At 37.5% G+C, this 24,868-nt stretch overlaps 1 long non-coding RNA gene across 1 annotated transcript in view; it reads right to left on the bottom strand.

The window, feature by feature from the left end:
• The window catches only part of LOC132671363 (uncharacterized), a 30,662-nt gene extending 7,137 nt beyond the window's left edge, over positions 1–23,525 (bottom strand). The window contains exon 1 of the long non-coding RNA XR_009607060.3: positions 22,947–23,525. This is a non-coding gene — a long non-coding RNA (uncharacterized LOC132671363). The remainder of the gene's footprint in view (positions 1–22,946) is intronic.
• Positions 23,526–24,868: the final 1,343 nt, after the last annotated feature.

The following is a 24,868-nucleotide window of genomic DNA, read 5'->3' as shown; positions in this document are numbered from 1 at the left end:
CAAAAAACCCTATACAGTTAAAAGAGGTCCTCAGTTAAAAAGAAGGCTGGAAGACCAGATTTGAGGCAGCAACGTCCATAGACATGCATATCAGTGAAGTTTGTCAGAACTTAATTTGGGTGGTCACATGAGCTTACTGTGAATACACTTAATGTTTTCATTTGCGAAATATCAGTTGCTATGTGCTGGAACATCCGCTAGGAACTTGAGATGTAAAAACAAAAGACAAAGTTTTTGCCCTCCAGCTAACAGTGTAATGATGAAGACAGGTACATAGATAATTAAAACGTAACGGGGCAAAAGCAGTGATGGTGTTGGGCGCAGGTTATTATGACATCCAAGGGAAAGTCAGTGTAGCCAACCCGAGGTAGGGGAGGGGATGACAGTTTCAGGGAAGGATTCCTGGGAGGTGACATGGAATTGTGCGACTGTGGGGGCAATAGGCAGAGTGGAGGGTGAGAGAGGTATAAACCAAGCCCTGGAAGTGACGACTGCAGACTGCTTGCTTGTGTTAGTGCTGTGCTGGGGATGCAAAATCTCTGAGATGGGAAGACCGGACAGGTCGGCCGGGAGTAGACACTGTGCAGGAGCACGGTGGCTATGTGAAGATGCTGGGACTTTTTTCTGGAGGGGGAGGGGAAAGTCATTTTAGAGTTTTAAACCTGCAACTTACATTTTTAAATTTGTATTTATTTATTTATTTATTTATTTATTTATTTATTTATTTATTTATTTTGAGAGAGAATGAGTGAGTGGGAGAGGGGCAGAGAGAGAATCCCAAGCAGGCTCCACACTGTCCACGTAGAGCCTGGGGTGGGGGTGGGGGGGCTTGAACCCACCAACTGTGAAATCATGACCTGAGCTGAAGTCAAGAGTTGGATGTTCAATGGACTGAGCCACCCAGGCTCCCCCAAACCTGCACCTTATGTCTTAGAGAGGTTATCCTGCTATCTCTATAGAGGGTGGAATTGAGGGACATGATACATGAAACGGAGAGAATGCTTATTTTCTAGGGCAATCTAGAATCTCCTCATGGAAAATCTTCAGAAAATTAAGAGCAGAGTCTAAAACTAGTCTTGTCCTTTTTGTATGATAATTTTTTCCTTCCCTGTAGATAGAGAAACTTATGGGGGGCAGGGCAGGGAGAGGGGAAAAGAGCAGTAGGGAAGTAATGAGGCTTTGCTCCCAGGCTTCACCCGCAATCAAAGAAAAATGGACACTGTGCTCCTTGGGGGCCACAGAGGTGAAAACAATTACAGCTGGAGCTTTTTTAGAGGCAAAATTTGGTTTGGGTAACTTATTTAGAGGTCACTAATTTAATTGATATGGTAATCCAGTCTTTACTTTTTATCATTTATGTTTCCAGTATCTATAGTGAAGAGCTAGAAAGGATAAATGTACAGAGTGGTAAGATTAAGGTAGAAGAGTGTAAGATAATAAACACTTTTTTTTTTCACTGCCCAAAAAGAATCGTAAACTATCCAATGCAAAAAAAAAAAAAAAAAAAAAAAGTAGTTGCATAAGAGCAAGTATGAATCCTGTTCCTAACAGTTCTCTTCATTATAAACAAACCAATTTATGCAGAACCCTCACTTACATGAGATAAACATATAAAATTCTATATCTTTCTCATTACCCATTTCAATGGTCATGACAAAGTCTCCTCCTCCTCTCTCCTCCCTTCTCCCCATCATTCCTCTGGTTTTGTGCGGGCACAGACAGCCTCCACATACATCAGTGGTTGGGAACTGGCTTTAAAAAAAACCAAGAACTGACTAATGATGAACAGTTATTTTACCACATAGATAAAGCACTGCCACTAGTGTCCATTGCAGATTAGTGGCGGTGATGTTGTTTTATTGAGTATTGGAGTAAAGAAGGCAGAGGGAAATGTTCAAGTTTATATATGATACAGTCTCTTCTGGCCAGTAAAATCTGAGAGGAGAAAAAACCGCAGGCTCTGAGAGTGAGCAGAAAATGGCCACTAACTTTGATACAGACAAGGGTAAGTCTGTCTTGACGGAGAATAATTAGAACTTTATTTCAGAACTAATGGACAACTTATAGATGATTTTTTTTTCAAAAAAATTGGCTCAACGTTCTTTCATGACCAAAAAGGAAATCCTGGAAGTTGGTAGAAAACCTCTTTGAGGTCAACCAAAATACTTTTATGAAGTTATTTTAAAAATGGAGTTTCAAAAACTACATGATAAGCTATATTTTGGAGGTTTTGCATCAGGAAAGCCAGTGAATTGCAGAGAATGAGGGGTCACTTCTTACAGCTCCAAGCAAGAAGCTGGAAGACATATAAAGAAATTAGTAAAGATTGGAAAGGTCTAAATATTGGTGTTTCAAATTGAAACTATACATACATTGCTTAAATGTTTAGGTAAATTTATAATGATACATTGTGGTTAGATTATTTAAGGAATCCAGGACAACAAAACCTTCCTGTATAATGGATACAGACTTATAGTTTAGGAGTCAGAATGAATTGTATTAGAGTTTGAGCAAGTGACTTAAACTGAATTAGAATCTTCTTCTTTTTTTTTTTTTTTTTTTTTTTTGTAAAGTGAAAATAACGAATAGTGCCCTTCTCATAGGGTGATGATTTAATAAAATATGTAAAGCTGAGGTCAGTGGCTTGTACTTAACATTTAACTATAAGCTTAGCACATAGTAGGTACTTTATAGAATTGTAGCGGCCGTTGTTACTTCATTATCCTTATGTAATGTACCCCTGTGCAAAGGTGAGACAGGCACCTGAGCTAAATGGGCCACAGGTCAGGTTCAATAAACCATTTCTTAGGTATGCTCTTAAATGAGTCAGGGCAGACTAACGAATGTAATGAATTACTCCCAAATCTGAGTGGTTTAAGACAGCAAAGGTGGATTACTCAAGTTAGAGCAGAGTGTGGATGGCATGGTCTGGGAGTAGAAGCAGCTCTATTTTATGTAGTTATTTAAGGACATAATTCCTTTTGTCTAATGGCTCTACTATCCCCAAGGGCTTTGGAGTCCCCCTTCTGGGACCTTGGCGTTGAAACAGCTGGTAAGGGGAGAAAGAAAAATGGAAAATGTTGTGGGCCAGCCCCAGAGGCTCTGTACATTACTTCTGCCCATGGTTCATCACCTGGAACTTTAAATACATTGCCTGCTGTAACTGAATTGGAGGCTGGGAAAGGTGGTCTGGCTGTGGGCCCAGAAGGGAGAGAAAATATCTGTCACAGGTTTCTTCCTGAGCTTTTGTTTACATGTCAACCAGGATAGAAAGTGGAAAGAAGAAATTGCTACAATGTATTATGACATGCTCAAAATATGAAGCAAAGGGTTAACTGATTATATTAAGTGATAAAAATCCTAACCACTAACCTTGCATTCAATTAGAATAACATTGAATAAACTTCTCAGTTTATAAAATACAGTCATATCCTTTAGGGGGGTAAGGTGCCATAATGAAAAGAACACGGTCTTTGAGATAACACAGGCTTGGATTTAATTTGTGGCTCCCACACCTACCACCTGTGTGAGCTGAGGCTGATTAGTTACCTCTTTATGCTTTTAGTTCTCATCAGAAAAATGAAACGAATAATCCTTTCCTTGAGAATTATGAGGGTTAAATGAATTATAATTTTAAAGCATCTACCTTAGTACCTACTCTGTTTTTAAAAAAAATAGTGATTATCATTCAACTGACTTACTCAATGCTTTTAAGATTTTAATAGCCCAAGAAACTTAGACTCAGGCAAAATAAATGATTTGTTCGAGTTTAGTCAGAACTAAACTGACTTTTTCTGATTCCAAATCCCATGATCTTTATTTCACAAAGAACACATATCATAAGTATTTTAATTAACATGGAATAAAAGAATGTCAAGGCAAACACCTAAAATCTATATGGAAATGTGTCTAACTGTGGCTTACTTTAAAAATTAAGGCAAATCTAAACTGAAGAAAAGAAAGCATTAAAAAATTTCAGGTATTTACCCATCTTTTAAAATTCTAGGGGCCCCTGGGTGGCGCAGTCGGTTAAGCGTCCGACTTCAGCCAGGTCACGATCTCGCGGTCTGTGAGTTCGAGCCCCGCGTCAGGCTCTGGGCTGATGGCTCGGAGCCTGGAGCCTGTTTCCGATTCTGTGTCTCCCTCTCTCTCTGCCCCTCCCCCGTTCATGCTCTGTCTCTCTCTGTCCCAAAAATAAATAAAAAACGTTGAAAAAAAAAAATTAAAATTCTATGTCCCACACTCCTTCCAGATGACAAGTTAATTTGTGTCTTCCCACTCAGACACACTTTCTACCTCTTGGGAATGAAATGCATAGTGAGATTCTTTGTGGTTCAACTGTAAGTCAAAGAGAGCTGATTTCTAGGAGTATCAAAACTGCCCAGCTGGAAACTCCAAGCTATCCTTAGTCAGTAACCCAGCGTAGATGTCTTTATAGATGTCTTATAGCCTTTCAAAGACAACTATTAGTATCATTATGGAAATTACATTATTTCTGACCAGGCAGTATCTTTAAGGCCCCATGATTCTTAGTCTGGTTGGTGAGAGTTTTTTTTGTTTTGTTTTGTTTTTTGTTTTTTTTTAGGCATCACAGCTGTAAACATGCACTTAATTTATTCTACACCCTGTTTTACACTTTTTTTTTCGTGCAAGCATTTTAAGTTATATTCACACCTATTCGTAAACTAATGCCTGCATAACTTCTCAGGCTTGCCCTTGTAGTTACTTTGTATACATTTTTCTCACCCACTTCTAACATGGCTTCACACTTTTTTTTTTTCTTCAATACTAGAGCTCATTAGTTTTAGCTCCTTTATATGCTGCCCATATCACTTCTTTTATGTGCAGTGAAATAGCCTGCTCTACCAAAAAGCAAAGTAGAAAATATTTCTGTTTGAAATCATTGCTGTATATACCATACTATTAAGAAATGGTAAAGGTAAGATAAAGAGCTTATTTTTGGCAAGTTAAGATCTCAGCGCAAAAAAGAAAAACAAAAAACAAAAACAAAAAACAAAAAAAAAAAAAACAAAACAAAAGCAAAAACAAAACCAAGCACCAGCTTATCCAATAAAAGTTTCAAATTGTCAGTTTTACATTTTAAATCTGCTTTGCTGTCACAGAAAATGGAGACATATATGTAGATATCTACGCTGGTGCATGCGTATAAAAAAAACATATGATCATTTAAAGCTGATCTTAGTCCTTTGAAATTTTGTTCTTGAATAAAAAATAGCCTTCAGTCTCCTTTATTTGAATATTATGTTTCATTAGACTATGTACTTTTATCTGGCAGAAACAAGTTTATCCAGCCCAAAAATACTGATGTAGATTGAAAATGAGTTAAAGGGACCACAAAGGAAATGTATGCTGTTATTTCTAAACCAAATGCCTAAAATATGAGTGTTAGGGCCATTTATTAAATCTTTATCTTTACCACACAAGCACAGGAAAATTCAAGCTGTGTTTATTATGCATCTAGGGTTACTTTAAAAGTACTTAACCAATATAGCACAGGAAACAACTAATCATGGCAGACACATGTTCATTTGCCATATACTCTTCTGGTGGATACTGTTAGATCTTTGTCAACATAAAGAAAAACAACAACACGTTTGCCAGCAGGTTATTTTCTTTCTGCATCACCAAACCATAGCTTCACATGATCTTCAGTAGAATGACTAGTTTTACAAATAAAGTCTTGTTCATTGTAATGAATACAAGCTGCTTTAACAAAAACTATTGCCACATCCACTCCTGGCTGAAATAGTCATAATTCTTTTAGAGTGGCATATTTTATGGGGCCATTATTAGACTGGCTTGTGTGAAGAGGCAATCATAATTTGAGAGCTATAAAGGTCTGGAACAGGGATGTTTTCAAAGTATGAGATAGAACTAAAATGTACTGCCTCCTGTTCAGTTATATTTGCAGAACACCTTGGTTCTCATGACTTTATAGATTACAAATTTTTTGGAACCCTGATGCTATCATCACATACGTATTGCATATATAATGTATGTATTGAATTACATATATTATTTTTTAAATGATTTTTTAAAGTTTATTTTGAGAGAGAGAGAGAGAGAGTGAGTGAGCACGAGTGGGGTGGGGGCAGAGAGAGAGAGAGAATCCCAAACAGGCTCCAAGCATCTGATGCAGGGCTCGAACCCACGAACCGTGAGATCATGACCTGAGCTGAAACAAAGAGTCAGATGCTTAACCAACTGAGCCACCCAGGCTCATGAATTAGATATATATATGTATTTTTTAAATTTTTAAAAAATCTTTATTTATCTTTGAGAGACAGAGCACAAGCAGGGGCAAACAGAGAGAGAGGGAGACATAGAATCTGAAGCAGGCTCCAGGCTCTGAGCTGTCAGCGCAGAGCCTGATGTGGGGCTTGAACTCACGAACAGTGAGATCATGATCTGAGCCGAAGTCAGATGCCCAACCGACTGAGCCACCCAGGCGCCCCGAATTAGATATATTTTATATGATTTTCTAATGCATATTCATATTATTTACACTATAACACACATAATTATACATTATATGTTATTTAAGTATAATATATAAAATAACCATATACTTACAATGTATGATTATAATGTGTAATTATGTAAACATATATAGTTATGTAGTTTTGTGACATATATACACGTAATTCAAATATATTCTATTAAAAGAGAGACGATAGGAGAACAGTGTAGCATAAGTAATAGAATCTACTCCACTTGATGGTTCAGACCTTAGGTCTGCCCCTTACTCACTAACACAAGTTAAATATGCTTCGTTTTTTTCAACTTCAAATGGGAAAAATAATACCATCTTACAATTGTGAGTATGAGGTCAGGGAATGCATACAAAACTTATTGGCATAGCTGGTATTGGGTAAGCATAAAATACATTGTCAGTAGAATAGAAAAGGAGAGAGGGGCATTCAGAGCAGCAAGACACAGCTTTACGAGTATTCATATATTCACTTGCATTGTCACAATTCCAGTAACCATGCTGAATTACTTTATAACGTATAACTTGACTTTCAAACACAGAGCGTGGATTTAAAAATTCTAAAATGAGAAAAAAATAATTTGGTGTTCTCACACAAGGAGAGAGTGGTTATTTCTTGAATAACTCAGGGCAAGTGAGACTTTGAAGAATGAAAATGACCAATGTGAGGGAAGATTTGCAAACACATCAATTGGAGTGTGTGGTTTGTGATGGCAGAATTCTTACAGAATACTTTGTGTGGTGGGAAAATGCTTATTTAAAATGACTCTTCAGTTTTCAAGAGTTCATATCAAGGTTAAGGCTAGTGAATGTAACATGAGAAGGTTGACGTTTAAAACCAAGCCACAAAGTCAAAGCTCCCTGAACAGTATTTGGCTGAGAACTTTGCAGTTAACGGTAGAATTTTCCACATGGCTTTCTCAATTCCCCCGTCAGAACTCCCACCAGAAAGGCTAATGGAGAGTCTCTGAAACGAGCATCATTGTGAAAAAATTTCTGCTTATTTGGCTTCTCAAACTTGGAAGTCTGTTAACATTTCTTGTTTGACAACCAGATGTTTAAGAAAGGAAAATAGTCTTCAGGAGTCTTAACCAATATTCTAAACATAAACAACACTCAATATTGTGTTTCATGAAAGATTAATATTCGTGCAAAGAGAAAACAAAAATCTCTCTATATCAGGTTTCTCCAAGAAACATTTTAACTTGGTAGGTTTAAGAAACGGAAAGAAAAAAATGGATACAGCAATGTTTATATTGATGTTTATCATCTAGGACATCTGGAATATTTAGGATCATTTTATCTAAATATGCTCTGTTTACATGATTATTTTGTCAGAGAAATTCAAAACACTTTATATAAATTTAAGGATCTATGTTTACATCTGAGTGCCAAACAGTTTAATTGTTTTAATATTGCTGTAAACAACATTCTGATATCCTTTTGCATAAGGCTCTCAAAGTATTGATGTAATCCCAAACCCTTTCTTGGCCTACTCTTTAAGGGAGGTATTGTCGGCTTTCTTGTTGATGGCTGAGGGTCATGACACGTCTCACATTCATAAAGGCAATGATATAACCATGGAAGACATTGAAAAGATATAAAAAGGTATATCCCCAATCCCATAAAGTTTAAAAACATGTTGATATAATGGGTAAACCAGCAGGTAAACGTTATAATACTGAGTGGAGGGTAGAGGGTGCTTTACGTGAACAGTTATAAATCTCGAGTTTTTGAAGCAAGTTAGGAAACACATTTTCTATAGGAATGAAAGAAGCAGGGATAAAACAGCAAATAATTCTGTACTTACACGGTTTTCATTGGCATGCGTCTCCCTGTATGTATATCTTGACTTCATTCTTGAAAGATATTTTCACTAGATATAGAATTCTAGGTTGACCAGTTATTTTCCCTTTCAACTCATGAGAGGTGTTTGTTGGTGTTTTAGCTCCCAGTGTTTCTGCCGAGATGTAGACATTCATTTTAATTGTTGTTACCCTTGCAAAATGAGGGTTTTATCTCCTAATCCATCCCCATTTTCCAGCAGTTGTAATTGTCCTAAACTTTGCCTGTGGTTTAGGTCATAAGACCATGGCTTTCTATCTGAGTTCTAGCCATCCCATATACGTGCCCTTCATAGCACCATCCTACATTTGGGTTTAAAAAACCCACAAACCTGGGTGTGTAAGTGGTTCAGTTGGTTGGGTGTCAGACTGTTGATTTCAGCTTAGGTCATGATCTCATGGTTCATGAGTTCAAGATCCACATCAGCCTCTGCCCTGACAGCTCAGAGCCTACTTGGGATTCCCTCTCTCTGTTTCTCTCTCTCTGACCTTCCCCTGCTCATGTTCTCTCCCTCAAACATAAATAAACATAAAAAAAAAACCAAACAAACCCACAAACATTAAAAAAAATAGGAAGCACATTATGCCCTTTCCTTAGTTTAAGTGTTGAATCCTCTACAGTATCATCCTATTTTTTTTCAGTCTCCAGTGTCTTCAAGTAGTTTTATTTTACATTTTATGTAGAGTTTTGTAGTTTTACCTACAAAAGGGTTTGCCTGAGAGGAGCTTATTTGGCCATGACAGGAAATAGAATGTTCACAGTAAAATGCATCCTGTATTTCTCAGGCTATACTAGATAAAGGGTTAAAATACAATCATAACAGTTTTAAGAAAAAATTTTCAGCCACACCATTGCCTACTCAGAGAGAATTTTAGCCCCTGTCAGTTTTCTACTAAATTATTTAGAAGTCCTCAGTGGATGTTTCATTTATTCTCCATAAACAGTGTCTCCCATTTTCTTTTCTCCTTCTCTGGCTTGCTATAACTTTTATCTTTTGTGAGAATTTTGGTCCAATATAAGCTAGGGGAAACAGTTCCCACAAGAGACTACCCTCAACTCCAGGACCAACTGCAAATTTAGGGGTTTCCCTCAGGTTTGATAACTTACTAGAAAGGCACCAAAAACTCACTGAAAACTTATGGTACAGCTTATTATGGGGAATAGATACAGATTAAAATCAGCCAAAGAAGCACATAGGGCAGAATCTAGAAGAAGCACCAAGCACAAAGCTTCCATTGTTCTTTCCCTCTGGAGTCAGGATGCTTTACTTGCTATCAGTGTGTGACCGGATACATAGAATATTGCAAACCAGGGAAGCCCACCTGAGCCATGGTGTTCAGAGTGTCTACTGCGGGCTCCACCATGAAGGCATGCCCATGTGGTTGATCTCAATCTCTAGTCTCTAGCCCATTTGGGTATGTATGACTCAAATCCTCCCCACCCCAGCCATAGGTTGCATTGTTGGTTGTTCAGACACAGTCACGTGGTCAGCCCCCACCCTAAATACCATTGGGTGCGGCCCTTTCCCACCCTAAATCACTTCCTTAGGCTATGCAGCATGACCTGATGTCCCAAGGTAACTAAAGTCATTCCTATCAGGAGAGACCACCTCCCAGAATTTGAGATTACCTACCAAAGGCCAACCCTTGTCTTCAGGCAAGGCCAAATCTTTACATGTTTGTTATTAATGTCAGCTAAAAACTTTAAGATAACTATTTATACCCATTAATCCCTCAAGGATATTCAGGGCACTGTGTTCTTGTCATTGCAGAGACAATTGGTACTGATGGAGTTGACACTCTGTCTTCTTGGTAACCTGTGGAGATTTCTGAGAGGTAGTTCTCTTTGTTTTTTACTGATTATATTTTTTCTGATTATTACCTTATTATGTGAATTGATAGCCCCAACACAGAGGGCATTCCCAATAGTAGAAACTCTTGTCTTTTCTCTCTGCCACATTTTGCTTCCTCTGCTGGAGATGCTTTTCATACTTATTTTTGCCTGGATAACTCTTGATTCCCTTTCAAGATTCAGATCAGAGGTCACTTCCCATAGGAAAGCATCCTTGACTGCCTCAGTGTGGGGGAGAGCTGTCCCTAGTGCTCTCACAGCACATTCACCTGGCCTCTAAACCCCACGAAACTTATGATGACATGACACACTGTAACCTGCCCAATATTCTAGACTGTGAAGTACTCAGGGCAGCAACGGGTCCTATTTACCTTTGCATGTCTGGCACCTTTCATGACACATGACGCAAAATAAGGGATCAACAAATGATTATTGAACGAATGCTATTTTAGAAACTTCGGTTCCTCTGAAACTGACCTACCGTTCTTAAACAAAACATGCATAGCTCTACTATCTTTTCTCTTTGATTGTTTAATGAGAAGATTCTTAGTCCCTGAGGCTAGGATGTAGGGTTCTAACAGTTCCCTAATATGTCCACTCAGGCTTGAATCCTGGAGTAAGCAGAGTTGAATCTCAGTCTGCGACATGTTCATTGACAAGAATTTATGCCACCATCGTACATTATAAAATAAACAACTGCATCTGGGTCTTTGAAGAGAAACTTCATTGTCCTCTCAGAAGTAATAGGCCTGCTTCTAGTTCAAAGGTTGCAGAAGAGGGTCTCAAAATTTAGTGCTTTACATCTTATGATGGTATGATGGTCAAAATTATGATGTGAACATCCATGTGTAAATCATGTTTGTTTATTTGTAGGCAAATGAAGAAATATAGAATAATCATATTATACAGTTATCTTGGAATTCTTTATCATTTATTTTGTTTCAAGTTCTGTGCCATTTTTAATTTTTAAAGTTTTTGCTTAAATTCCAGTTAGTTAACACACACTAAAATATGAGTTTCAGGTGTATGGTGTAGTGATTCAACACTTCCATAACCCTGTGCTCATCACAAGTAATCCTTATTATCCATCACCTATTTAACCCATTTCTGCACCTACCTCCCTTCTGGTAACTGTCAGTTTGTTCTCTATAGTTAAGAGTCTTTTCTTGGTTTCTCTCTCTCTCTTTCTCTTTTGTTCCCCTTTGCTCATTTGTTTTGTTTCTTAATCTCCACATATGAGTGAAACCATATGACATTTGTCTTTCTCTGACTGACTTATTTCACTTAGCATAATAATACTCTAGCTCCATACATGTTGTTGCAAATGGCAAGATTTCATTCTTTTTTTTTAATGTTTATTTATTTTTAAGAGAGAGAGAGACAGAACGTGAGTGGGCGAGGGGCAGAGAGAGAGAGAGGGAGACAGAGAATCTGAAGCAGGCTCCAGGCTCTGAGCCGTCAGCACAGAGCCTGACGCAAGGTCTGAACTCATGAACCATGAGATCATGACCTGAGCAGAAGTCGGACACTGAATCGACTGAGCCACCCAGGCGTCCCAGATTTCGTTCTTTTTTTTATGGCTGAATAATATTCTCTTGTATGTATATAACACACCTACTTTATCCTTTCATCAATTGGTGGACACTTGGGCTGTTTCCGTAATTTGGCTGCTGTAGATAATGCTAGGATAAACATCATGGTGCATGTATCCCTTTGAATTAGTGTTTTTGTATTCTTTGGGTAATACGTAGTAGTGAAAGTGCTGGATCATAGGGTAGTTCTATTTTTAACTTTTTGATGAACCTCCATACTATATTCCCGGAGTGGCTACCCCAGTTTGCAATTTCACCAACAATGCAAAAGCATTCTCCTTTTTCCACATCCTTGCCACACCTGCTGTTTCTTGTGTTGTTGATTTTCACCATTCTGACAGGTGTGAGGTGATATCTCATTGTAGTATTGATGTGCATTTCCATGACTGTAAGTGATATTGAGTATCTTTTCATGTGTTTGTTTGCCATTTGTATGTCTTCTTTGGAAAAATGTCTATTTATGACTTCTGCCCATTTTTAAATTGGATTATTTGTTTTTGGGGTGTTGTTTTATAAGCTCTTTATATGTTTTGGATACTAACCCTTTATCAGATCATTTACAAATGTCTTCTCTCATTCCATTGGGTATGTTTTAGTTTTGTTGGTTGTTTCCTTCACTGTGTAAAAGCTTTATTCTTTTGATGTAGTTTCAATAATTAATTTTTGTTTCCCTTGTCTCAGGATACATATCCAGAAAGAAGTTGCTACAGCCAATGTCAAAAAAGTTACTGCCTGGTCTCTCTTCTAGGATTTTCATGGTTTCATGTGTCACATTTAAGTGATTAATCCATTTTGAATTTATTTTTGTGTATGGTGTAGGAAAGTTTCATTATTTCCATTATTTCCATTATTTCCATTATTCAGTTTCATTATTTTCCATGTTGCTGTCCAGTTTTCCCAGCACTATTTGTTGAAAAGACTCTCTTTTTCCCATTGGATATTCTTCCCTGCTTTGTCAAAGATTAATTGGCCACATAATTAGAGATTCGTTTGTGGGTTTTCTATACTGTTTTGTCTGTTTTTGTGCCAGTACCATACTTTTTTGATTACTACCACTTTGAAATATAACTTGAAGTCTGTAATTGTGATGCCTCCAACTTTGCTTTTCTTTTCCAAATTGTTGTGGCTATTCAGGGTCTTTTGTGGTTACATATAAATTTTAAAATTGTTTGTTATAGTTCTGTGAAAAATGCTGTGAGTATTTTGATGGGGATTGCATTAAATGTGTAGATTGCTTTGGACAGTATAGACATTTTAATAATGTTTGTTCTTCCAATGAATGATCATGGAATGTCTTTCCATTTTTGTGTCATCTTCAGTTTCTTTCATGAGTGTTTTATAGTTTTCAGAATATAGGTCTTTCTCCTCTTTGGTTAGGTTTGTTCCTAGTATCTTACTGTTTTTGGTGCAATTATATATGGGATTAATTTCTTAATTTCTTTCTCTTCTGCTTCATTATTTGCATATAGAAATGCAATAGATTTCTGTATATTGATTTAGTGTACTGTGACTGTACTGAATTCATTTATTAGTGGTAGCAATGTTTTGGTGGAGTCTTTCGGGCTTTCATATAGAGTATCATGTCCTCTGCAAATAGTGAAAGTTTTACTTCTTCCTTGCTGATTTGGATGCGTTTTTTTCTTTTTGTTGTCTGATTGCTGTGGGTAGGACTTCCAGTACTACACTGAGTAAAAGTGGTGAGAGTGAACAGCCCTGTCTTGTTCCTGACTGTAGAGGAAAACCTCTCGGTGTTTCCCCACTGAGGAGGCTATTAGCTGTGGGGTTTTCATATATGACCTTTATTATGTTGAGGTATGTTCCCTCTAAATCTACTTTGTTGAGAATTTGTATCATGAATGGATGTACTTTGTCCAATGCTTTTTATGCATCTATTGAAATGATCATATGGTTCTTATCCTTTCTTTTTTGATGTGATATATCATGTTGATTGATTTGTGAGTATTGAACTACCTTCGAAACCCAAGAATAAATCCCCTTGATCTTGGTGAATTATTCTTTAATGCATTGTTGGATTCAGTTTGCTTGTATTTTATGGAGAATTTTTGCATCCATGTTCATTGTGGTTATTGGCCTATAGGTCTCTTTTCTAGTGCTGTCTTTATCTGGTTTTGGTATCAGGGTAATGCTGGCCTCATAGAATGAATTTGGAAGTTTTCCTTCCTTTTGTATATTTTGGAATAGTTTGAGAGTAATAGGTATTAACTCTTCTTTAATGTGTTATAGAATGTGTCTATGAAGCCATGTGGTCCTGGACTTTTGTTTCTTGGGAATTTTTTGATTACTGATCTAATTTCTTTGCTGGTTATTGATCTTTCAAGTTTTTTATTTATTCCTGTTTCATTTTTGACAATTTATATGTCTCTAGGAATTCATCCATTTCTTCTAGGTTGTCTAATTTGTTGGCATATAGTTTTTCATAACATTCTCCTTTCTAAAATTTTTTTTAATGTTTATTTTTGAGAGAAAGAGAGAGTGTGAGTGGGAGAGGGGCAGAGAGAGAGGCAGACGCAGAATCTGAAGCAGGCTCCAGGACTGGAGCTGTCAGGACAGAGCCTGATGGCCCATTGTGGGGCTTGAACTCATGAATTGTGAGATCATGACCTGAGCCGAATTTGGACACCTAATCGACTGAGCCACCCAGGCGGCCCCATAAATATTCTCTTATAATTGCTTGTATTTCTGTGGTGTTGGTTGTTATTTCTCTTCTCTCATTTGTGACTTTATTTGGATTGTTTCTCTTTTCTTTTTGATAAATCTGGCTAGAGGTTTATCAATTTTATTAATTTTTTCAAAGAACCAGCTCCTGTTTCATTGATCTGTTCTTCTATTTTCTGTGATTTCCTTCTTGACCCATTTATTTTTTTAGTAGTATGTTATTTAGCCTCCATGTATTTGTGGTCTTTCCAGATTTTTCTTGTGTTTGTCTTCTAATTTCATAGTGTTGTGGTCAAAAGAGATGCATGGTGTGACTTCAGTTTCCTTGAATTTGTTGAGGTCTGTTTTGTGGCCTAATATGTGATCTATTCTGGAGAATGTCCCATGTGCACTTGAAAAGAATGTGTATTCTGCTGTTTTAGGATGGAATGTTCTGAATATATCTGTTAACTCCATATGGTCCATTCAAAGTCATTGTTTCCTTGTTTATTTGCTCTTTAGATTATCTGTCCATTGATGTAAGTGGGATATTTAAGTCCCCTACTATTATTGTGTTATTATCAATTAGATCCTTTATGTTCATTATTAATTGTTTTATGTATTTGGGTCCTCACATATTTGGGTGAATAAATATTTAAAATAGCTATATCTTCTTGTTGGTTGTCCCCTTTATTATTATATAGTGCCCTTCTTTGTCTCTTGTTATCGTCTTTGTTTAAAGTCTAGTTTGTCCAATATAATACTCTAGCTTTCTTCTGCCATCCATTTTCATGATAAATGTTTCTCTATCCCCTCACTTTCAATCTGCAGGTGTGTTTAGGTCTAAAATGAGTCTCTTGTAAGCAGCATATATATGGGTCTTATTTTTTTAATCCATTCTGATACCTTATGTCTTTTGATTAGAGCATTTAGTCCATTTAAATTCAAAGTAATCATTGATAGACATGTATTGATTGCCATGTTATTACTTGTTTTGTGTTTGTTACTGGAGTTGTTCTCTGATCCATTCTTGTCTTTCTGTTTTTTAATGTTTTGCTGATTTTCTTTAGTGATATGTTTGGATTTTTCTCTTTCTCTTTTGCATGTTTATTAGCAGTTTTTGATATATGGTTACTATTAGGTTTGTATATAACATCTTCTGCATATAGCAGTCTATATTAAGTTGATGGTTATTCAAGTTTCAACCCATTCTTTTCTCCTCTCATCAACATGTTTTAGGTATTTGTTATTATATTTTATATCTTTTTTATGAAAAAATATTTTTAATGTTTATTTATTTTTTGGAGAGAGACAGACAGAGCAGGAGCAGTGAAGGGGCAGAGAGAGAGGGAGACACAGAATCCAAAGCAAGCTCCAGGCTCCAAGCTGTTAGCACAGAGCCTGATGTGGGGTCTGAATTCACTAGCTGTGAGATCATGACCTGAGCCAAAGTTGAACACTTAACTGACTGAGCCACCCAGGCTCCCTATATTTTACATCCTTTTTTTTGGTGTGTGAGTTAATTGACTTCTCCATAAATGTTCATTTTTACTATTTTTGTGTTTCCTGCCTTTATACTGTCCCTTTTGTCTCTGCTTTCCCCTCAAAGCGTCCTCTTTAATATTTCCTGCAGGGCTACTTTAGTGGTTACAAACTCCTTTATTTTGTTTGTCTGGTAGACTCTTTAATTCTCTTTCTATCCTGAATGATAGCCTTGCTGGATAGAGTATTAGTGGCTGCAGATTTTTCCCATTCAGTGCATTGAATATATCATGCCACTCCCTTCTAACTTGCCAAGTTTCTTTTGAAAGATCACCAGCTAAACTTATGGATTTTTCCTTTGTAAGTTAATAACTTCTTTTGTCTTGCTTTCTTTAAGATTTTTCTTTATTTTTATGTTTTGCAAATCTAATTACTATATGTCTTGATGTTGGCCTGCTTTTGTTGATTCCTCTCGTAACAACATAAGAAATTCAGCCCCTCTCATTTTCCAAGCCAATGGTTTTGGGGAAACATTTTCCTTGTGTGTTCACCTGTGTGTTCCTCTCTCTCTTGCCCTTCTCTGTGACTATGTCTCCTTCCCCATCACAGCACCCATGATTGGTTTCTCCCCTAAACCATGTCTCTGATCTTCCTACTTTTCCTGAATGTGGCTTCTTCTCTCCCTTTAGTTGTGGAGTTTATTCTGACAGTCTTCAGGTTGATTTTTGGGATATCTAGCTTTGTGAGCCTAGGCTCCTCCTAGTCCATTGCTATCTTCCTGCTCTCTTCTGGAGTTTTTTATTTTAAAATAAAACAGGATGCATGTTTCTTTATTTTATTTAAGATGAATAATAGTGGAAGTGCTTTATTGAACAAAATTTTATGTCCTTTCATATCTAATATGGCATAAATAATAGTAATATAAAATTTAAAGGTCATGATGATCATATAATTACAGAGCTAAGAGAATATATTTCTTTAAAATATAGCAAATAAGGCACTCAGGGTAGAGTTTTAGGTGCCAACTTTGCATTTTCACTAGCCAGAGAGTAAGTGTTACTTTAAATTTTGTTCCCTGTGTACTTTGTCTGCCGATCCTAGTCTTGGCCCTAAACATGTCCTGGTTCTATCACTTATGAAGTATGTGGCCTTGGAGGTGTAAATTACTCTCTCTAAACCTTAGTTTCCTCATGAACAGATGGTGGCATCTTGAGAATTTTAATTTCATGACAGTGTGCAGATGAGGGGAATACAAAAACAGAGAACCCATTAACAAGTTTTGAGGAATCATAAACTTACAGAGTAGTAAGTGGTAAACTAACCTGATAAATTTAATTCTTTCATTTTATTGAGGAGGACTTACTCAAGAAAATGCAAAGACTTATCCAAGATCATTAATTTATTTTGAGCAGAACCAATGCTGGAGATGTTTCCAGGATTCTGTTTAGCATTCTTTCCATTTTACCCCATTTACTAGACAGCATAGTGAGTAGCTTGGAGACTCTTGGAATGTGGATGAAACAAATGGATTCAGAGAAGTTTGTAGAAGAAGAATTGATTGGTGATCAGTCAAGTGATGACTTGGCAGTCATAAAAGATAGATGGCTACAATTTAGACCCCTGATAAGTAAAGAGAATAATTCCATCAACTGAAATAAGCAATGGAAGTTGGTAGGAAAGATGGTGAGTTAGCAAAGGATTGGAGTAGGGGAAAACGTACTTAAGCTAGGATGTGAAAGATTTTGATAATATGTGACTAAGAACTTCTTGTGAAGGAAGACTTCTAGGGGTTTGTAATAGGATATTTATGCAAACTGAGAAAAACTTTCTGTGATAGTCTTTAAAAATAGGGTAGTTTTCCGGGATGGCTTAAGTGTAGCATTCCTTGTAAGCAAGAATTTGTTTTCAGTAATTCCTCAAACTCCATCTGAAGCCTGCGATTCTTTGAAGTTCTTAGATTTAGTGCACTTGGCTTGTAAAATGGATGTTGGTTATGGGACATAAAAATATGAAGGATTTGAAATGACCTTTTAAATGGGAGAGGAATCAGCTATGCCATATCAGAGGGGTTACTATGGTGTAACCTTTTCAAATCCTGCAGGTGGTAGTGCTTTTAAAGTTCTAAGAATCTGAAATTTCATCCTTGCACTAACTATCTGTAGCTGGCATGTCTCCCAAGGCAGTTACAGAGGAGGAAGACACTTTATCAAGAGGCAGCATCTGCACCAGAGAGCTAGGAAGGTTCTTGAGCCTACTTTTCGTCAGCAAAAAGAGAAGATGAGCCTGACCAAGTGGTTGTCTCAACAGTTTCCTGCTGAAGACAATTTGTATCCTAAAAAAGTTACATATAACATCTTTTTAGTTACCTGGCTCAATTAGTAAATAGTTATATTTTCATCATTGTTGGCTTTCTTCAAACATAACCATAGACTCAAAATACTTTTAGACAAAAAAAATGATTTTAAGGAAAATACTATATTTTAGTCTTTATTATTGTGAGAGAAAGCAGAGTGACCAGAAATGAGGTTTCAAAATCCTACTTTGAATTATCCTAGGCTGGGACCCAGAAGAGCAATTTTTACTGTGGAAACATGTGAGTCTTAGTGAACCAAACCAAATACATTTGCTATATGTCAGTGGAGTAGTTTATCTGCAGCATCTTGATGAGAGAGAGCTTGGGGGGCAACTAATCCATTAACTACAGTGATGGGTAGCCCTCAGGAAGAATGTGTTCAGATCTATGGTCTTTTCTTGATGGCGTACAGATTTTATTTCAATGACTAATACAGAGTAGTCCAAAGGACAGGGGTCAGAAGTGATTAATAGTATTAATTTAGGCAAAGCAGAGAAACATTGGCGGTAATTATTTCTGTAGATGAGTAGCAGTGTCATCGCAGGAAAGCCTTCATTGAAATTGGTGATTTGTGGGTGGTGACTTCCCTCAGTATCTCTATTTAGATAGGATGGAGAGGGTCTACAGGAATGAAGTTTTGTGTCCTGGATCTTAGGGCCTTTGAAGAGGGTGATGCTGAAATGATGGCAACATTATGGGATGTGTTCACAAGCCTAGTCTATGGGTAATCTTCAGCTTCTCCAGCTTTGAAAGGACTAAAGAATGCAGAACCATTTTGGTACCAGGAAGGTTTTGCATCTTTGTGAGCAATTGCAAGCAGGAATTTTGGTATACAGAAATCTTTCATCCAAATAATGGCATACCGCAAATGAATTAGAACTATTCTTTTTCTGTGACATTAATTATGTCATGTTATTGTCCTATAGTCTCTGCCCATTTCATGGAGAAATGTTGGCTCAGACTCTTGATGAAAAGTTAGGCAAGTTTTGTCACAACCAGGCTATCTATTTATTAAAGTTTATTTTATTTATTTTGAGAGAGAGTGAGGGGGGAGAGATGGGACAGAGAGAAAGAGAGAGAGAGAATGCCATGCAGGCTCTGCACTGTCAGCATGGAGCCTGATACAGGGCTTGAACCTACAAATTGTGAGATCATGACATAAGCTGAAATTAAGAGTTGGTTCGCGTAACTGCCTAGGCCACCCAGGAGCCCCACAACCATGCTTTTAGTAGTGTTTTGGATATGAAATTTATTTATTATTTATTTATTCATCATGTATTTTCAGCTGAACACTAGAGCATATATGAGGGCCGAAGAAATGAAGACAAAATGATAGAACAAATTATGATGGACTCTTATGTGACAAGCCAATGAAAGTAGATTTTATTTCTAAGACATGGGGAGTAATGGAAGGGTCAAGAGAAGCATTGAGAGCAAGCTGAAACAACAGAGGTCTGTTAGCTTTATACAGCTTTCATGTTATGCCTGAATAGTGTTTTAAAACATAACATCCAGCAAGAGTGATGCTGGATTGGATACTATCTGTTTTGTACGTATTGCATCATACCTGGTGTCCTACTCCTATTTATGTTCATTGCACAGCTCTCAAAGACATTACTGTTTGCAATTCCTGATCTAGATGTATGCATCTGATACCATATAAAAACACTGTATCTTTTTACCTTACATAAATATGGCCAAGTCTGACCAACCTACAAGTTCAAATAAAGTCTCATTAACATTATTGCTAAATAATTATGGTTCTTCTATATACCTGACTACACATCTTAGCACCACCTATTTCTTAAAATCTCCATGATGTCTCATATGTGCACATGAAAAAAAAATCACTCATGTTTTCTACCATGCTGCCACCAAGTCATTTGGAGTAGGTATCGCATTGCAACCCCTGCAGTTGATGCCTTTCTGGGAAAGCAGCTTCCTTGGTCTCTGTTGGCCTCAGGGGTGCTTGGCCACTGCTCTGCAGCCCTCACCAGATGTTTCCAGTCTTATTCAGAATAGTGGTGGGGATGCTTCTTTTTCCATATTCATTTAAAAGTTTTATCTAGGTGCCAGAGCCCATGATCTCAGAGTTTGACTGGAAAATAGAAGCTTTAGCTCTGAATCCAACTTTTCTTCCTTATATGCTGCAAAACCTATCCTTAGAACTGTCTGGCAGAAGGATGCCAGGGCATCACATTATTTATCATTTTTTTCCCTCTGGTTTTCCCTAGGTCCTTCCAATCTCCAACTCCCACATACTTCCTATTTCCTCCTTTCAGTGAGGAAATACAAAAAGCTTGAATGCATTTCAACTTGTCCAAGCGGACCCTCAATTTTGGAAGAGGACTTTAGTCTCTCAAACAGATAAGGGAAGCTATTTTTGAAGTAGCGAGACATGGGAGTAGATTAATATTACTTAGGTTAAGTAACAGACTTCATTTTCATGCTGTTATAATTTGAACGTGTGCCAATGATCACATCAATATCAATGTACCTGCAAGCACCATCTTTGCATAACCTCCGTTTTAAAGGTTGGGTCTGCTCTTCATCTACGCTAGTAAATTCTACCTAAATACTCTTTCCTTGTTAGCTTTGGTTTACTGATACCACTACAGTTAAGCTAGTCTATATTCAATTCTTTGCAACCCTTCTCCATGGGAGTGAAAGACCCTGTGTTAGTCTTGCCTTCTGATGTCTTTCCCCATCTTTTCCAAACGTGTCAAAACTCAATTCAGCACTTCTGTCTAGGAATCTTCTCTTGCTTAACGATGTCTTGTTTAGTCAGTGCCGTTATCTTAGTTCATCACTTTCTGAAAGGTTTTTTAGGGACCACTGTTTTCTTGAAAGATATCAATAAGTGTTCTTTCGGAGGTGTAGGGAAATAAATTCACGGTAAACTAAATTTGGTTCATTCTGCTCCCTATATCTATCTTTTTTAATGCACTTGAATGTATTAAATGTTCTAAGAACTTTTTCAGTAAGGAAACTAACTTTGTATCCAATCTTATTAATATAAGCTCCAATACTTATGTTACATTTGTTATATATTGCAGACGTTAAATTGCAGATTTCTTAAAAGTAAATATCCTTAATTTTTGTCACAGCTCTCCTTAGTACCTGATTCAATACTGTGTATAATTCAGCTAAACTGACATATTACAAGCTAGGCACCATGCTAGGTCCTACAAGTTCAAGGATGAATAATTTTTGTAAAGATTTATGGGTAACAGGTAGCTTTCAGTGAACAGTATGTTGCTGGTATTCCGCATTTATTGAATTATGGTTGCCTTGGAGTTTGATTTTCAATTCTAACTGTAACACTTTACATGCTATATCTCTGTCCCCATTTAAGAATCTGTTAATCTTTTTTCCCTTGTTGTTATTATGCAATTATGAAAAGATTTTTAAAGATATTTGGAAACCAAGGTAAAATGACCAAAATGTTACACAGGATTTATAATTTTGTTTTCTGTTTCACTTTGATTATGCAAATGTAGAGTATAAATTTATTTATTCTTTGGAATCTAATATTTTGTTAAATTAGAAATAGAGAATTTCTAACAGAAGGGGCACCTGGGTGGCTCAGGCTCAGTCCATTAAGCATCTGACTCTTGATTTCGGCTCAGGTGATCTCAAGGTCATGAGACAGAGCCCCTGGAAGGGCCGTGGGTGGAGCCCGCTGAGGATTCTCTCACTCCCTCTCCCTCTGCCCCTTCCCTGCTTGGATGCGTGCACATGCTCACTCACTCTCTTTCTCTCAAAAGAAAACGAAAAAAGAAAAGAAAATTTCTCACAGGAGGAATCAAGGGATGGTAAAATAGCCGGACAAGTCTTTAAAATGGCATTCCTAAAACTCTCATGTTCCCAAAGCAGGAAGCGATAAGAGATATACATAATGGCAGGAAGAGGTGAGTGAAATATTTTGTTTCACTGCTGGTAAAAATATGAGGGTGCTATTGTGGTTATTGAAGGAGTTTGGGCTCAGTGGATGACGATGTGCTAATTGATAACTACACAGAAGATTGCTAGTTTTTGGACCCAAGAAGGAGACAGAGTTCAAAGGGACCCCCTGTTACTCAAGAATTTGCAGTAGTGTTCTACCGTACAAGTTTATAATCCATTTGCAGTTAAAAGAATTACGGTCAAAACAGAAATAGGTCTTGGTTCATTTTGTAATTCAGTAAACACTGCTAGATCTCTATTTGATGTCATCAGTGTGTGAGGCCCAGTAGTGGTGATGCTGGTTGTGGTGGTGGTTAAAAAGAAATTAATACATTCTGAAGAGAATATAGTCCTTTGGAGAGAAGAAAAGCTTGATGACATATGGAAAGCTTGACAACACGACCTGATAGAGTATGTAAAATATGTTGCTACTACGTGATAGAGAAAAACACAACAAAATGTTGAAAAACGTTTTGAGGAGTGGACTGGGTTCACTCTAACTAATTTGGGAGGATGAAGAGCTCCTAGACAAACCATTAAGACCCACGAAAAACCAGACACAAAATAAGTAGTTTGAGGAGGTGTAGGAAAACAAATATTAAGGTTAAAATATTGGCAAGTGAATGCACGTGTTATGTCACAGAGGAAAGGTTGAAGAAGAAACTACTTCCGGAGTCAAATAAGGCTTTTCTCATAAAATATGAACTCTTACCTTTTGCTGAAGCAGAACCACATTCTACAGAATAGTAGTGATCTTTGACGTGGTGTCCATGGCAAATAGCGAGATGTGTCAAGATTCTTACCGCCTACCAACTTCTACATGCTTCTACTAATACACCAAGAAGAAAATGATACCACTGAGAAAAAGAAGTAGAATGTGTTTCTTGTAAATTTTAATTCAAATATAGAAACAGAATGGTTTGAGTATATAGGCAGAAATTAAAAAAAAAAAAATTCTTCCTGCTTTTGAAAGTCAAGAGTTTGGAACAGAAAGTTGAACAAGGGAAGTGAAACACTGACTTCACAAATAATGTTGAAGAACATGATTTTTTTGATACCATTGCTTATGATGAAAAACACATGGGTCTGTCAGGAGGAGGAAATGTCTCATTACAGCTTGTGGGTCTGTCAAGATGATCTCAGATTGGAGAAGAGAATTTAAAATTTAAGAGGGTTTTGGCATAAGAAAAGCAAAAGGAGCAAAGATGCCAAGTGTTTCTTAGGAAAAACTATTAGACACCATTCTAAGAGCCTCAAATGTCTAACTCCCAAAATATAATTGTTTACCAAAATAAGACAAATATTTCAGAAGAATGCTACCACCTGGCTGTCCTCGAGGACTATCCCTGATCACAGTGCCTGCTGCTGCCTACTGCTGCCAGACCCAGGTCTGGGTCCCATTGTTCATGGAGGCTAAAATGGGCCTCTCCATGGCCCTTCTGGAGGGTCTTGCTTAGGCTTCTGCCCACGTCCTCTGGAACCATGATGAACTTAGTTTCATTTCTTTGTCCTGGGTCTGCCTAATTCCAGAATCTTCCCTTTCTGAAGCAGCCTAAGTTTTGGCAAGTCCAATGCTGAATAGCTCTTATGTTTATGAATCAAACATACTAAGGAGACGTGTTTTATAATAAAAGCTTCAGAGAGCTTCTTTTTTAAAAATTTTTGTTTATTTCTGAGAGAGAGAGAAAGAGAGAGAACAAACAGGGGAGGAGCAAAGAGACAGGGAGACACAGAATTTGAAGCAGGCTCCGGGATGTCAGCACGGAGCCCGCCATGGGGCTTGAACTCACAAGCCGCGAGATCATGATCTGAGCCAAAGTCGGACACTTAACCGACTGAGCCACCCAGGCGCCCCCAGGGAGGTTCATAACTACTAAGATCATACGTGTTATTTTGTGACCTGTGTTAAAATCATGGATATAATTAATTTAAAGCTGAGACCACTAGGTGTTTCTGTCTTCAAGGATAGTCCCTAATAATCTGCCTATGGCAAATTACTGGGAACAGTCTAAAGATGTTTTCTGGCCTTTCCTAAGGGGTGAGGAGAGGAGTCCTTGATCTGTGAAGGGATGAGCATAGGACCTGGCCCTGATGGTGGAGGGGGAAGAGGGGTGGAGAATGTGGAGAGAAGAAAGAAGAGGGACACCCCATCCTAGAGTCAACCAAATACCCAATATTTGGGTCTGTCCTTTTAGCCATTACCCAAGCCAAACTCTTCTCTGGTCTGCACTTAATCTCATTTCCACTCCAAATTAGTTTTCCAAAGGAACTGTTAGTTTACTGAGATCAGACTGTGTGTGTGTGTGTGTGTGTGTGTGTGTGTGTGTGTGTGTGTGTATGTATGTTTAAATAAAAGTGGTAAAGGGGTGCCTGGGTGGCTTAGTCGGTTAAGCATCTGATTTCAGCTCAGATCATGATCTCACAGTTCATGATCTCTGAGTTTGAGCCCCGCATCAGGCTCTGTGCTGACAGCTCAGAGCCTGGAGCCTGCTTCAGATTCTGTGTCTCCCTCTCTCTCTGCCCCTCCCCCACTTGCACTCTCTCTCTCTCTCAAAAATAAATAAAACATTAAAAAAATTTAAAATAAATAAAAGTAGTAAATTGGGAGAGATTTGTTAAATACTCTGTGGATTC

This window comes from Panthera onca, chromosome C1, assembly GCF_046562875.1.
Source record: "Panthera onca isolate mPanOnc1 chromosome C1, mPanOnc1 haplotype 2, whole genome shotgun sequence".
NCBI classification, from domain to species: domain Eukaryota; kingdom Metazoa; phylum Chordata; class Mammalia; order Carnivora; family Felidae; genus Panthera; species Panthera onca.
The sequence above is the reverse complement of the archived record's forward strand: the minus strand, read 5'-3'. Positions and strand labels throughout refer to the sequence as shown.